This window comes from Nyctereutes procyonoides, unplaced genomic scaffold (genome assembly GCF_905146905.1).
Source record: "Nyctereutes procyonoides isolate TBG_1078 unplaced genomic scaffold, NYPRO_anot_genome, whole genome shotgun sequence".
Classification (NCBI taxonomy): Eukaryota; Metazoa; Chordata; class Mammalia; order Carnivora; family Canidae; genus Nyctereutes; species Nyctereutes procyonoides.
In genome coordinates, this window is record NW_026575037.1 from 18,450,773 (window position 1) to 18,466,844 (window position 16,072).

Consider the following 16,072-nt stretch of genomic DNA (forward strand, 5'->3'; position numbering starts at 1 on the left):
ATTATAAATTAGTCGACAAATTTTACTCTTAATTAGATTATTTTAAATTAAGATGTTAATTGTTATCCCCAGGTAAACCAATAAGAAATTAAAAAAAGAGAGTCAAAGAAACAAAGTAATTAAAATGGTATATTAGAAAATTACTATTTAACATAAAAGAAGGCAATAGTGGAGAAATAGAAAAAAAACAACAAAAAAGGCATAAGTCATATAGAAAATGAATAGTAAGATGGCTAATTTTAATCAATATAATCAGCAATTATATTGATTAAAATTAATAGTAAAATGTTTTATTTTTATGAATCTGTCTTATTAATCAGATGTTACATTAATATTAAAAGTATTTATATATTTATATTAAATCATATATAATTTAATTATTTATATTATATATTATATATAATAATTTATATTAAAATATATTTATATATTTATATTTAAAAAATGACCCAATTATATACTGTCTACAAGAGTTGTATGTTAGATTCAAAGATCCAAACAGATGGAGAGTAAAATGACTAAAAAAGACCTACCATGCAAACAGAAAACAAAAGGGAGTTGGTACGGCTGAACCAATGTCAGACAGACTATAAGCGAAAAATTAATACTAGAGACAAAAACTCATTTTATAATAATAAAAGAGTTAATCTATCAAGAATATATAAAACATATATGCGGGGATCCCTGGGTGGCTCAGTGGTTTAGCGCCTGCCTTCAGCCCAGGGCCTGATCCTGGAGACCTGGGATCGAGTCCCACATTGGGCTCCCTGCATGGAGCCTGCTTCTCCCTCTGCCTGTGTCTCTGCCTCTCTCTCTCTCTCTGTGTCTCTTATGAATAAATAAATAAAATCTTAAAAAAAATATGCACCCAATAACAGAACCCAAAAATATATGAAGCAAAACCTGATAGAATTATGAAGAAAAATAGACAATTCAAACAATAGTAGCTGGAGACTTCAATACCTGATTTTCAATACTGGATAGAACAACTAGACAGAAAATCAATAAAGAAATAGAAAGCAACTACATTCAAAAGATATCTATGTGATACTCTAACCAACAGGAGTAGAATGAACATTCTTTTCAAGTGCACATGGAACAATTCTTTATGGATAGAACATATGTTAGACTAAAAACAAGTCTCAATAATTTTTTTTTAAAAACTGGGACACCTGGGTGGCTCAGTGGTTAAGTGTATGCCTTCAGCTCAGGGCATGACCCTGGAGTCCCAGGATGAGTCTCACATCAGGCTCCCAGGATGGAGCCTGCTTCTCCCTCTGCTTGTGTCTCTGCCTTTCTCTCTCTCTTTCTCTTTCTCTGTGTCTCTCATGAATAAATAAATAAAATCTTAAAAAAAATTTAAAATCTAAAATCACACAAATTATGTTCTTGAACCACAAAGGAATTAAATTATAAATCATTAACGTAAACACATTTTGGAAATTCACAAATATGTGCAATTTAAACAACACAATCCTAAATAACCAATAGGCCAAAGATGAAATCACAGGAAATTAGAAAAAAATTGGAATAAAAGCAAAAACACACCATATCAAATTGTATGGGATGAAGTGAAAGCTAGTGTAGAGGGAAATTCTGTTTTTAAGAAGAAGAAATATCTCAAATCAACTGCCTAACTTTCTACCTTACAAAACTAGAAAAGAGCAAACTAAACTCAAAGCAAGGAAAAGGAAGGGAATTATAAAGATGGGCATAGAAAGATGTGAAAAACAACAAAGAAAATTAACAAAACCAAAAAAGTTATCATTTGAAGAGATCAACAAAATTGACAAGCCTTTAACTAGTACAATCAAGGAAAAAGAGCACTCAAATTACTAAAAAGATAAAAGAGGGGTCATCACTACTGAACTTCCAGAAGTAAAAAAGACTTTAAGAAAACATTGCCTACAATTAAACAAGTTAGATAATCTAAATGAAATGGAAGGGATCCCTGGGTGGCGCAGCGGTTTGGCGCCTGCCTTTGGCCCAGGGCGCTTTCCCGGAGACCCGGGATCGAATCCCACATCGGGCTCCCGGTGCATGGAGCCTGCTTCTTCCTCTGCCTGTGTCTCTGCGCCTCTCTCTCTCTCTCTCTCTGTGACTATCATAAATAAATTAAAAAAAATAAATGAAATGGAAAAAATTCCCACACAGACATAAACTACTAACACTGGCTCAAGAAGAAACAGAAAACCTGACTGTACCTATCACAGGTAAAGACTGAATTAGTAACTTCCGACAAAGGAAAGCCCACTGGTAAATTCTCTGTTGTGGGTTGAATGTGCCCCCTACAGATAATGTTCAAACCTTAATTCTTGTTACTTAAATGTCAAGTTATCTGGAAACAGGGACTCTGAGGGTTTCCTAAGATGTAAGTTAAGAGGAGGCCATACTGCAGTATGGTATGGATCCCTACTCCAGTATGAGCCGTGTCCTTACAAGAAGACAAAGAGAGGCACAAAGACCCACAGGGAGAACACCATGTGAAGATGGAGGTGGATTCTGGGCTGATGCAACTATTTCAGGCCCAGGAATGCTAAAGACGGTGGCCATAACCAGAAACCAGGAGAAAAGCATGGAACAAATTCTCCCTTAGAGCTCTTAGGAGGAACCCACCCTGCCAACATCTTGGACTTGAACTTCTGGCCTCCAGAACAATGAGAGAATTCTGCTGTTTTACGGCACCATGTTTGTGGTACTTTGGTATAGCAGCCTTAGCAAACCAATACACTGCCAAATGTTTAAAAACTTTGCCAAATAATAGAAAAGGAGGTAACACTCCCCAGTTTATTGCTTGAGACCAGTAATACCAAACTCAGGAATAGACATCACAAGTAAACAAAACTATGGATCTGTATCTCTTACATCACAAAAATCCTCAATAAAATATGTTCAAACCAAATCTAGCAACTTATAAAAAGGATTATACATCATAACTGAGAGTTATTCTACGAATGTAAAGTTGCTTAACATAGGAAAATCAGCCAATGAAAAATGTCATAATAACAGAATAAAGGACAAAAACCACATGATCATCTAAATAAATGCAGACCAGGCATCTGACAAAACCCAACACCCTTTCATGATAATAACACTCAACAAATAGGAATACAAGGAAACTTTCTCAAGCTGATAAAGGACGTATATGAAAAACCTACAGCTGACTAACATCATACCTAGTGGTCAAAGATTGAATGCTTTCTCCCTAAGAACAAAAATAAGATAAAAATGTCTGTTGTCACCACTTCAATTCAGTATTGTACTGGAGTATCTAGTCAGGACAATTAGTGAGACAAATGAAGTGCTGTTAAAAAATATTCCGATGCCTGTTAACACAGCAAAGAAGCCTTTATAAGTATATCTTGGAGATATTGCGGGCTAGGTTCCGGACTACAGCAATAAAACTAGTATCACAATAAAGGCAAATAAATTTTTTGGCTTCCCAATGCATGTAAAAGTTATGCTCACCCTATACTGTAGTCCATTAAGTGTGCAACAGCATTATTTCTTTTTCTTTTTTTTAACAGCATTATTTCTAAGAAAATAATGTATGTATCTCAACTAAAAAATACTTTGTTGCTAAAAAATACTATTATTTGAGCTTTCAAAGAGTGATAATCTTTTTGTCGGTGGCTGCTGAGTGACTGGGTGGTGGTTGCCAAAGACTGGGGTGGCTCTGGCAACTTCTTAAAATAAGACAATGAAGTTTGCAGCATCACTGACTCTTCCTTTCATAACTGATTTTCATAACTGATTTCTCTGTAGCATGTGATGCTGTTTGACAGCATTTTACCCACAGTAGAACTGCTTTCAAAATTGGATGTCAATCCTCTGAAACCCTGTTGCTGTTTTATCAATACATTTGTGTAATATTCTAAATCCCTGGTTGTCATTTCGACAACCTTCACAGCGTCTTCGCCAGGAGTAGATTCCAAGAAACCATCTTCTTTGCTTCTCCATAAGAAGCATCTTCTCAAATATTCAAGTCTTATCGTGAGATTGCAGTGATCAGTTGTGGCTTCCGGCTCTACTTCTAATTCTAGTTCTCTTTGCTATTCCTTCCCATCTGTACTTCTTTCCTGCATGGAAGTCTTGAGCCCCTCATAGTCATCCACGAGGGTCAGAAGCTACTTTTTCCAAACTCCCCTTAATGTTGATATTTGGACCTCTTCCCATGAATCACAAGTGTTCTTAATGGCACCTAGAAGGACGACTCCTTTCCAGGTTTTAACCTTGTTTTGCCCAGATCCACCAGAGGGATCACTGTGTGTGACAGCCCTAGCCTTATGAAACGTATGTCTGGAGGCCTGGAGTCAAAACAATTCCTTGATCCCTGGGCTGCAGAATGGATGCTGTGTTAGCAGGCATGAAAACAAGATTAATCTGACAGTACATCTCCACCAGGGCTCTTGAGTGACCAGGTGCACTATGAACAAATGGTAATATTTTGAAAGGAGTCTTTTTTCCTGAGCAGTAAGTCTCAACAGTGGGCTTAAAATATTTGGTAAGCCGTTGTAAACAGATGTGCTGTCATCGAGGCTTTGTTGTTCCATTTATACAGCAGAGGCAGTGTAGATTTAGCATAATTTTTTGGGGCCGGAGGGTTTTCAGAATGGTGAGTGAGCAGTGGCTTCGGCTGCATTAGCCCCTAACAGGAGCGCCAGCCCGTTGTTTGAAGCTTTGAAGTCAGGCACTGACTTCTTCTTTCTAGCTATTCAAGTCCAAATGGCATCTTCCTACAGTACAAGGCTGTTTTATTTACATTAAAAATCTGTTGTTTAGTGTGGTTACCTTCATTAATTATCTTAGCTAGATGTGGATGACTTGCTGCAGCTTCTAGATCAGCACTTGCTGGTTCACCTTCCACTTTTCTGTTATGGAGGCAATTTCTTTCCTTAAACCTTGTGAACCAATCTCTGCTAGCTTCAAACTTTTCTTCTGCAGCTTCCTTACCTCTCAGCCTCCACAGAATTGAAGAGACTTAGCGTTTAGCTGTGCATTAGGTTTTGGCTTAAGGGAAGGTTGTGGCTGGTTTGATCCTCCACCTGGACCACTCAAACTTTCTCTATATTAACAGTAAGGCTGTTTCACTTTCTTACTATAATTCATGTATTCACTGGAGCAGCACATTTAATTTCAAGAACTTTTCCTTTGAATTCACAACTTGGCTATTTAGTGCAAGAGGCCTAGCTCTCAGCCTTTGACATGCTTTCCTCACCGAGCTTATTCATTTCTAGCTTTTGATTTAAAATGAGAGACACACAATCAATATTGTACTGTATATTAACTACCTAAAATTTAAATTAAAAAAATGAGAGATGTACAATTTTTCCTTTCACTTGAACACCGAGAGGCCATTGCAGGGTTATTAATTGCCCTAATTTCAATATTGTTGTGTCATAGGGAATAGGAAGGGGGGAGACAGATCGGGGAAGAGCTGACTGGTGGCACAATCAGAACACACACAACATTTATCAATTAAGTGTGTGGGCTTAAATGGGTGTGGTTTGTAGCAAGCACTCCAAGATAATTACAGTAGTAACATCAAAGGTTGCTGGTCACAGATCAGTGTAACAAATACAATGATAACCAAAAAGTGTGAAATACCATGAAAATACCAAAATGTGCACAGAGACATAAAGTGAGCAAATGATGTTGAAAAAAATGGTGCCAATAGACGATGCAGGGTTGCTACAAACTTTCAATCTGTAAGAAATGCAGTATCTGCAAAGCACAATTAAGTGCAGTGCAATAAAATGAAGTAAACCTGTCTTCAGGACTACCAAAATAGGTGTCAAGATTATTGCAACTGGGGAGAAAGTTCAACTCCAAATACAGCAGAGGCATGTGGGGATTTACAGCCAATGAAGAGAATGAGGGGATCAGTGAATGAAAATTTTCAGACATCACAAGGATGGGAAATTTCTTGTTAAACTGACCTAACAGCATTTTTACTGAAGGCAGGTCAAGAACTATTACACCAAGGTGAGGATGAGAAACTTGATCAGCTATGAAAGGAGGGCTGGTCAAAGACAGGACAACCATCAAGTTGAGGCCTAGTCAAAAAGAGGGCTCAGGGGAGCCTGATTAAAATTTGTTCAAGGAGGGAGTCTCTGTCAAGGCATTCATACTGGGGGCGGGGAGTAAAATTATCTCTATTCATAAATGACATGGTCTTGTATATAGTAAATCCTAACATACACCAAAACACAAACAAACAACAAACCCTATTAGAACTGATGAATGTATTAGGCAAGGTTGCAGATATGTGATCAATATACAGAAACAAATTGTATTTTTATACACCAGCAATGAACAATCTGAAAACAATAGTAAGAAGTAATTCCATTCACCATAGCATCGATGAGAATAAAATTCTTAGGAATAAATTTAACAAAAAAAAAATTTAACAGAAGAAGTGTAAGTTTTATACACTGAAAGCAACAAGATATTTTTAAAAAAGAAATTAGAGACAACTTAAATAAATGAAATGTCATTTCCTATTAATGTTTTGAAAGGTTTTTTTACTATTATTTTTTAAGTTATGAATTCCACCTTTTTAAAATTAATTAATTTTTAAAGTAATCTCTACAGCCAACATGGGGCTTGAACACATAACCCCAAGCTCAAGAGTTACAGGCTTTACCAACTGAGCCAGTGAAGCACCTCTGGAAGACTTAACAAGACAGTAACACTTCCCAGAGCAATCAATAGATTCAATGCAGTCTCTATCAAAATTCCAATGGTATTTTTTGCAGAAATGGAGATGCCAATTCTAAAATTCATGTGTAGCAAGGGACTCAACTAAAACAATCTTGAAAAAGAAGAGCAAAGTTGGGAGGACTCACATTTCCAATTTTAAACTTAGTACAGGGAACCCTGGGTGGCGCAGCAGTTTAGCACCTGCCTTTGGTCCAGGGCATGGTCCTGGAGACCTGGGATCGAGTCCCACATCAGGCTCCCTGCATGGAGCCTCCTTCTCCCTCTGCCTGTGTCTCTGCCTCTCTCTCTCTCTGTCTCTCATGAATAAATAAATAAAATGAATATTTAAAAAAAAATAAACTTAGTACAAAGCTACAGCAATCAAAACAGTGTGGTACTGGCATAGGGCAGACATACAGATCAGTGGAATATAAATAAGAGTTCAGAAATAAAAATTTACATTTGTGGTTAATTTTTTTTGAAGAGTGCCAACACAATTAAATGAAAAAAAAAAGAGGAATCTTTTCAACAAACGGTATTGGGACAACTGGAAATCTCACATGCAAAAATCTCACATGAATTAATTTGAACTCCTACTTTGCACCATATAAAATAATTAACTAAAAATGGATCATAGACCAAAATTTAAAAGCTAAAACTATAAAATCCTTAAAAGAAAACATAGGAGTAAATCCTTGTGACCTCAGGTTATGCAATGATTTCATAGCTATGACACTAAACACACATACAACAAGAGGACAAATAAATTGGACTTTCTGAAAACTAAAAACTTTGTGCTTCATGGGACATCATCAAGAAAGTAAAGGGATAACACATAGAATGGGAAAAAATATTCTCAAATCATTTTTCTGATAAAGAGCTTGTTTCTCAGGATATATAAAGAATGCTTTCATCTCAATAATAATGAGATAAATAAGCCAATTTAAAAGTGGGCAAAGGATTTTAATTAGCAATAGTCACGCCTCAGATAAACCTCATTGGCTATGATGCTGCCACTGCGCAAAGCTTGGACAAAGGATTTTAATGCAATTTCTCCTAGAGGGCATATGAATGGCCAATAAGCACACGGAAAGAAACTCAACATCTTTAGGAGGGAGATAAAAATCAAAACCACAGTGAGATACTACTTTACACCCACTAGGATGGCTACTATATGTATTATTGTCCACACACACACACACACACACTCCTACAATAAGAAGTGTTGGAGAGAATGTGGAGAAATTGGAACTCTTACACATTGTTGGTGGGATAGTAAAACAGTGCAGCCACTCTGAAAAACTGGCAATTTCTAAAAATATTAAGCACTGAATTGCCAGCAATTCCAGAACTAGGTGTATACTTAAGAAAAATGAAAACGATGTATATTCATAACATGGAGCAATAGTATTAACCCTAAAAAAAGCAGGGAAGTGTGGACACATGCTGAAACATGAATGAACTTTGAAAACATCACGTTAAGTGAAAGAAGCCAGACACAAGAGACCATATATTGTATGATTCCATTCATATAAAATGTCCAAAAGAGGCAAAACTCTATACAGGCAGAGGGCAGATTAGTTGGTTGCTAAGGGCTGTGATTGTTAATGGGTACAGGATTTTCCTTTTGGTTTTTTGTTTTGTTTTAAATATTATTTATTTATTTATTTATTTATTTATTTATTTATTTGAGAGAGAGAGCGAGAGAGAGAGAGATAGCAAGAGAGGGAGCAGGAGCAGGGAGGAGAGGGAGAAGCAGACTCCTCACTGAGCAAGGAGCCCAACACGGGGCTGGATCCCAGGACCCTGGGATCATGACCCAAGCTGAAGGCAGATGCCTAAACGACAGAGCCATGCAGGTGATGCTAGGATTTTCTTTTTGGATGATAAAAATGATACAGAATTAAATAGTAGTGATGTTGCATTTCTCTGTGAATATTCTAAACACGTGATTTGTATACTTTAAAAGGGTGAATTTCATAGTATATGATTTATATCTCAATATAGTTGTTATGAAAAATTATTTAAGGGCTCCATATATCAGCATGATATAATTTTAGAATGAGTCTCAAATAAATTTAATCTAGTGATTTTCAAATATTTTACTAACGGTCGCCTTTGAAAATAATAAAATCTTACTTCAAGTTCAACCATGAAACAGATAGGTGTAGTGTTATATTGAATGCACTTATCAAGTTCTAACTTATAACAGGCCATTTGGTTAAAAACAGAGCTTGATAGTAAGGTTGTGGGCAACAGTGCAGCTATGGATTAGGTTGGCATCTAGTGTTTGCTGTTTTATTTTATGTACAATATTAATAAAGTCCTGATAAATTGTGAATTACCATGCCTTGCAATGTCAAAATATTAATCTGTTTAACTGATGGATAAAACTATGGAAAATTAAAGAAACTTTTCAAGTTTAGTCTCTAATGGTATCTAGCAATTACGCACACCTTAAAGAATGTATTACCCTGAGTTCACACAACTCATTAAAACAATCTATTACTAGGTCACAGCAAAAGCACTCACTAGTATTGATTGTAATGCATCAACTTAGGAAAATTGTTATGGGCAGACATGGATTGGACCAAATTAACCAGTACATCAATACCAAGCTATAATACTCCTAAGCAAGGACATAATTACAAGAATTTCAAATATAGAGAGATAATGGCAGCTTGATTAATAAATCTACAGGGAAGAAAAAGTACATAGTGTGGGTTAACATGTTAATAGCTTCCACTGAATTAAAACTGAGTAGATAGCATATATTTGTACTGATTTTTACAATCTTAAATTATACTCTCATTTTAAAAGAAATTTGTTTTTAAAAGATTTATTTGATAGAGAGTGAGTGTGCACACACACACACACGTGAGCAGGGGGAGAGGGAGAGAATCTCAAGTAAACACCCCACTGAGCCCGACATGGGGCTCCATCTCAGGACCCTGAGCTCATGAGCTGAGTCAAAACCAAAAGCTGGATGCTCAACTGACTGAGGCCACCCAGGCAGCCCCACTTTCAAAAAGGAAGTTATAGGAAACTTCTAGAATCCAAAAAGTATTTCTGTAGAACATGGCTCAAATCCACCTATTTTACCTAACTATGCTTATCTTAGAGATGAAGTAAGTCAGGCTAAATATTTAAATTCTCAAAGTTTTATATCCAGTTATCCTACAGAAAATGAACTGAGGTTCAGGATTCTGAATTCAGGATTCTTAGTATCATAGTCCTTCTCACGACCAAGTTTATATTCCCCAGTCTGGTTTGCAAGGATCTCTATAATCTGGCTTCATTCTAATAGTTTTTCCCTCCACAACTGGTAAGAGCCATGAGGTCTCAACAATTCCACTAGAGAAGATGGGCAGCAACTGTTGGACAAGCACTGGTGAGATGGGGATGGAGACGTTGGCAGGGGCAGTACCAACAGCTCATCAAGAAAGCAACACACAGTGGCTGGAGGTTGTGGCCTGAGGATTTCCCTCTCAATCGTGAGGTCCACAGCCTATTCCTCCTGAGAATTCCTGTTATTATTTGAGATGGCTTTCAGTGGGGGCTGGTAAAAATTATGCAACAGGATAAAGTCCCCTCAAGTCTGCCCATAACACACAAATTTCATTTATTTATTTGGATTTATTTATTTATTTATTTGAGAGAGAGAGAAAGAACGGGCAAGCATGCACAAGCTCAGGAAGGGCAGAGGGAGAGAGAGAGAATCCCAAGCAGACTCCCCACTGAGCATTGAGCCTGATGTGGGGCTTGATCCCAGGACCCTGAGATCACCACCTGAGCCAAAACCAAGAGCTGGATGCTCAACCAACTGAGCCATCCAGGTGTCTTGACACAAATTTATTTTCATAAATTGTTAAGTTGTTCCAGGATCCGTGAATCACTCACGTACAACAGGTTTCAATCTGAAGCTCCTGCCATCTGACGGCGCCATCCTTTCCCCTTAGGCGGTGTCTTCAACTAGCAATTGTCTCGTGAGGCCTGCTCAGTTACTGAGGATTTTCACCTGGCTCACAGACTGCCCCTTTACCCCACCTCTCTCGGACTTCAAGTGCATTACATTTCTACATGAATCCTGGGCACTAAGTTATTTGATTTTTTCATTTTTAATGATTTCTAGTGTCATTATTTCTTGGATCTCAGGATCATCGGAGGCTGTGGCTAGGTCTTCACCAAAATTACTAAGTAAAAATCCCAGGTGCTAATGAAGCACAAGTTCTTATCCATGTGGTCTTATCACTCAACTCCTCTCGCAACATGACTATGACTGGACCTCTAGTCTCCTGCCACCATAGTTTCTGTTCATCAGCCCCTTTCTGCCCTTACTTCCTCCCCCATCAATTTTCTAGTCCAAGATTCATCATTTCAATCATTCTCTTGCCTTAAACATCCTTGCTCTCTAATTAGTCAACACACTTGCCTGGCTAGCAAAATGCTAACCTTGGATGAATTTGACAATTCCTTCACTGTACTGGGGGGATGATCACACAATGGAGTGGACTGTCACCTTGTCTGGGCCATCATCTGGTTATATTTATAATATTATTATGCTTCTCTAGTAAATTTATTTTTCCATTTTCTCAATGATTCTAAATCTCCTATTTTCCTAAAATCACCTGACCCCATTTCTTTTCTCCTTCCTCATTTTTACCTCCTTCTACACATGCAGATGGACACAGACACACACACTTGCTGTGTAATCTTTCTCAATTTTCTGTCAAACTATCTATAAACTTTGTTACATCTAGATCCTCTTCTTCTTTCTTACCATTGTTGTAAGAGAAAGTATCCCTATTTCAGACCAATTTCTCCACAAAGTCATCAAACTTTGCTAAGAATACTGCATATCACTATTTCTCTTATATCCTAAATATCTCTCTTCACTGGATTCTTCCCATCCATATTTAAACATGCTTAAGTCTCACTCATATTTTTAAAAAACTTTTTTTAGATCCCAAACCTTCTTCCAGATAACTCTATTCTCTTTCCCCCTTTCTCTTCTATCTTTTCCCCATTCAGTGCCAGCCCTCATTAAAGAGTTCGACTGCCTTAGCATCATATACTCAGCTCCCACTCATTCCTGAGCTCATCGTGCTCCCACTGCTCCACCGATACTACTCTCATTATGATCATCTAATGAGACCATGTTAAATCCAATTGGTGTTAGAGTCAGCTTAGTTAACCATGTAGTAATTAATATTCAATATAGTCAATTACTTTCTGTTTGAAACCCAATCCTTGGTTTCTGTGATACTACCCTCTCATTTTGTTTGTTTTCTAAGATTTTTATTTTTATTTGAGAGAGACAGCACAAGCAGGGGTAGAGGCAGAGGGAGAAGGAGAAGAAGACTCTTCTCTGAGCAGGGACCCGATATAGGGCTTGATCCTAGGACTCTGGGATCATGACCTGAGCCAAAGGCCGATGCTTAACTGATTGAGCCACGTGCACACCTTTTTCTTTTTTCTTTTCCTTCCTTCCTTCCCTTTCTTTTTTCTTTCTTCCTTCCCTTTCTTCTTTCTTTCTTTCTTTCTTTCTTTCTTTCTTTCTTTCTTTCTTCTTCTTCTTTCTTTTTCCTTCTATTCCTCTTTCTAGTAGTGACAAGGACTGCTAATTCTGAACAAAAATCTATCTTCCACTTCCTTCTGGGCACATGGCTTCCACGTTTTCCAGTTTCTTTTGGAGTCAGGTATGGACATGTGACTGAAAATGAAATGTAAACAGAAAAGACATAGGCCTGAACCTCAAGACACTGGGCAAGCCTCCCGCCTATTTTCTTTTCCTTTCTCCCATCACTTGGAACCCGGGTGCAATGGAGATCAAGCTTTGAACAATCACATAATGACAATGTCCTACAATAAGAGTTGGTAAAGTACAGTTTGTGGGCCAAATCTGGTCTGCGGCCTGTTTTCTATGGCCTGGAAGCTAAGGATAGACTACATTTTTTGAAGATTGTTTAAAAAAAAAGGATGAAGAATATGTCAGAGACCATATGTCACTGGCTAAGCCTAAAGTATTTACTTTTTAGCCCTTTACAGAAAAAAAATTAGGGACCTCTGTCCTAGGGGATAGGTGGCAGAGCAACATCATGACAGAAAAATGGACTCCTGAATGAACATGTGGAGTAGAGGGTCCGTCCCCCTTATCCAACCTCATGGGCAGGAAACCATGCAGGTCTATGTGCATTGCCCCTATGGAATCTGGGGAACTGATGCAAACCTGCTGATGCTCATGCTGCTTACTATGTCAAGAATAATTAAGTCCTCTACTGCTGGCCTCCACTAAGATGTGGTGGGCTCATTTGTCAGCTAGAAGTAGGTCAAATTCTTAGCCCCTTTACAGTTAACTGTACATTTACGTTTTAAATATCTTTCTTTTGAAATAACAGTTTTTAAAAATTCATATGAGAATCTTTAGAGCACTTAGTCCATTTACACATAATGTTATTACTGAGACATCATATTCTTTTGTGCTTTTCTTTCTTTTTTAGAGAGAGAGAGAGTGGGATTGAGGGGCAGAGGGAGAGGGGGAGGGAGAGAGAATCTTAAGCAGGCTTGATGCATAGTGCAGAGCCTGATGCCAGGCTCAGTCTCACAACTCTGAGGTCATGACCTGAGCCAAAATCAAGAGTTGGACGCTTAACCAACTGAGCCACCCCAGCGCCGCTCTTTTGTGCTATTTTTTCCCTTCCTACATATTTTTTTGATTTTTTTAAAAAATTTTTTAAACTTTTATTTATGATAGTCACACAGATAAAGAGAGAGAGTGAGAGAGGCAGAGACACAGGCAGAGGGAGAAGCAGGCCCCACGCACCGGGAGCCCGATGTGGGACTCGATCCCGGGTCTCCAGGATCACGCCCTGGGCAAAAGGCGGGCGCCCAGCCGCTGCGCCACCCAGGGATCCCTACTTTTTTGATTTTTAAAAATCAACCTTTTTGGAGAATAATTTACATTCAATGATATTAGTGTAGCAATTTTAAGTGCACAAGTTCAATAAATTTTTATAAATGTATACATTTTTGTGCAACCACCTCCCAACCAATATATAGAACACTTATGTCATCAGAAAGTGCTTCTTCCCAATCAACTCTCCCACCCAGCCCAGGCAACCACCAATCTGATTTCTATCACTATTAACTGGTTTTACTTTTCTTTGACTTCATATAAATGAAATCATATTGTATATACATTTGGGTATCTGCCTTCTTTTGCTCAGCATGTTTCCGGTATCCAACTATATTGTTGTATCAGTGCTCATTAATTTTTATTATTGATTTGTATTTCACAGTATGACTAGTCAACAGTTTGTTTATTCATCTGTTTTTTTTTATAATTTTATTTTTTATTTTTTTTTTAATTTTTATTTATTTATGATAGTCACACAGTGAGAGAGAGAGAGGCAGAGACATAGGCAGAGGGAGAAGCAGGTTCCATGCACTGGGAGCCTGACGTGGGATTCGATGGGTACCTGGAATGTTCCAATTCTTGGCTAATAAAAATCAGATACAAATCTTTAATGAATTTTTTTTCATTTCTCTTGGATAAATACCTAGGAACTTCTAGGATACACGATAAGGGTAAGTTTAAAAAGAAACAAAGTGATTGTACTATTTTACATTCCCACCAACAGTGTATGAGAGTTCCAGGTACTCCACAGCCCAGGCAACACAGAATTTTTAAAATTTTGTTATTGTTAGTATTTTAACTGTTAGTTTTAAAAATTTTAGACACTCCAGTGATTGTGTAATAATATCTCTTTGTGGTTTAGTTTACATTTTCCAAGATGGTTAATATGCAATTTTTTTCATATGCTTATAGGTCATTTGCATACTTTCCTTAGGGAACTATGTGCTCAAATTTTATGCCTATTTTATGAATTATCATATTGTTTATCATTTTATTATTGTTTTTAAGAGCTCCTTATATATTCTTTAAAAAAAAATCTTTTAGAGAGAAAGAATCCCAAGAAGACTCCATGCCCAGTGTAGAGCCCTGAGATCATGACCTAAGCTGAAATCAAGAGTTGGATGCCTAACTGACTGAGCCACCCAGACACCTCAAGTTCTTTGCATATTTGATACAGGTCTTCTGTCAGACATGTGTGTTGGGAATACTTCTTCTACTCTGTAAATTGAATTTTTCTATACATTAAGAATACATTTTCTGAAAAATAAATAAATATATAGATCCCACTTACAATATCATCAAAAACAATAAAGTACTTAAGAGTAAATTTAACCAAGGACGTGAAAGATCTCTAACCTGAAAACTACACCACATGGATGAAAGAAATCAAAGACAAAAATAAATGGAAATGTATCTTGTGTTCCTGAATGGGAAGAATTCATATTGTTAAAATGTTGATACTACCAAAAGCCATCTATGGATTCAATGCAATCCTTATCAAGATTTCAATGGCATTTTAAACACTTCTAAAATTTATATGGAACCATAAAAACCCCAAATAGGGGATCCCTGGGTGGCGCAGTGGTTTGGCGCCTGCCTTTGGCCCAGGGCGCGATCCTGGAGACCCGGGATCGAGTCCCACGTCAGGCTCCTGGTGCATGGAGCCTGCTTCTCCCTCTGCCTGTGTCTCTGCCTCTCTCTCTCTCTCTCTCTGTGACTATCATAAAAAAAAAAAATTAAAAAAAAAACCCAAATAGACACAGAAATCCTGAGAAAAGCAGAAGGCTTCATACTTCCTGAGTTCAAGCTATCCTATAAGCTATAATAATTGAAACAGTATGGTAGTGGCATAAAAACAAATAGACCAATGGAACAGAACCGAGAACCCAGAAATAGACCCAAACATAAACAGTCAGCTAATATTTGACAGGGAAGCCAAGAATACTCAATGAAGGACAGTCTCTTTAATAAATGGTGATGGGGGGGTGGTGCCTGGGTGGCTCAGTCGGTTAAGCACGTGCCTTAAGCTCAGGTCATGACCTCAGGGTCTTCGGATGGAGCCCCGTATCACCACCACCCCTGCTTTGTGGTGAGCCTGCTTCTCCCTCTCCTTCTGCCTGCTGCTCCCCCTGCTTGTGCTCTCTCTCTCTCTAATAAATAAATATTTTTTTTAAAAATTTTTATTTATTTATGATAGTCACAGAGAGAGAGAGAGAGAGAGAGAGAGAGAGAGAGAGAGAGAGGCAGAGACACAGGCAGAGGGAGAAGCAGGCTCCATGCACCGGGAGCCCGATGTGGGACTCTATCCTGGGTCTCCAGGATCGCGCCCTGGGCTAAAGGCAGGCGCCAAACCGCTGCACCACCCAGGGATCCGTAAATAAATAAAATCTTAAAAAAATAAATGGTGATGGGAAAATTGGGTATAGGCTACCTCATATACATATATATTTGTAT

General features: G+C 37.8%; 1 protein-coding gene and 1 non-coding gene across 4 annotated transcripts in view; both read right to left on the bottom strand.

Moving 5' to 3' along the window:
- Positions 1 to 16,072, bottom strand: part of SYT14 (synaptotagmin 14) — a 135,401-nt gene that overhangs the window by 26,141 nt on the left and 93,188 nt on the right. The gene's annotated exons all lie outside the window — the stretch shown is intronic.
- Positions 7,587 to 7,730, bottom strand: LOC129506097 (U4 spliceosomal RNA). The gene has a single exon (XR_008663693.1). It is a non-coding gene; the product is annotated as a U4 spliceosomal RNA (small nuclear RNA).